Source organism: Pristiophorus japonicus, chromosome 6 (genome assembly GCF_044704955.1).
Source record: "Pristiophorus japonicus isolate sPriJap1 chromosome 6, sPriJap1.hap1, whole genome shotgun sequence".
In the NCBI taxonomy this organism is placed as follows: domain Eukaryota; kingdom Metazoa; phylum Chordata; class Chondrichthyes; family Pristiophoridae; genus Pristiophorus; species Pristiophorus japonicus.
The window spans coordinates 20,887,450-20,888,003 of record NC_091982.1 but is presented as its reverse complement, the minus strand read 5'-3'; the positions used below and the strand labels follow the sequence as shown (position 1 = coordinate 20,888,003).

Genomic DNA, 554 nt, shown 5'->3' with positions numbered 1-554 from the left:
TGCGCTTCTCGGCCTTTTGGCTAAGATCATGCGTAACTGACCTGACCAGCCACCATGACCTCCGGGTGGTTTCTCCCTGGTCAGGAAGGTATATGCTTGCTTTTTTGGAAACAGGAGGTGGGTGGGGTGGCTTGACCCATCCACCTCCACGGAGGTGTGTGGGGTGGCTTGACCCATCCACCTCCATGGCACGAACCTGGTATTGCAGTACTTCCAGGAACGGTGCAGTGGCTCTAGGCCTTTTGGCTAAGAGCATTGGCGCAGAGTGATCCTTGGCATGTGCAAGGTGACCTCTGGCGTTTGTGATTTGACAAAGAATTGGAACGATTGGCTACGAATTTAAAAAAAAAAAAAAATCAGTGTGTTATAAGGCTTACTACTAGTTACAAAACACACTCTTCCTCAGCCGACAGATGGCTGCGCTGGCAAACTGGAAGTGGTGTTGAACCTCAAAGCACTGGAGAAATACTACTAGCGCTGCCTCTGCAAGATCCCACAAATCCACTGGGAGGATAGATGCACCAAAGTCAGTGTTCTCCATCAGGCCAACATCC

At 50.4% G+C, this 554-nt stretch overlaps 1 pseudogene; it reads left to right on the top strand.

Annotated features, from left to right (window-relative positions):
• On the top strand, positions 1–233 carry LOC139266384 (U2 spliceosomal RNA; annotated as a pseudogene).
• The last annotated feature ends 321 nt before the right edge of the window (positions 234–554 follow it).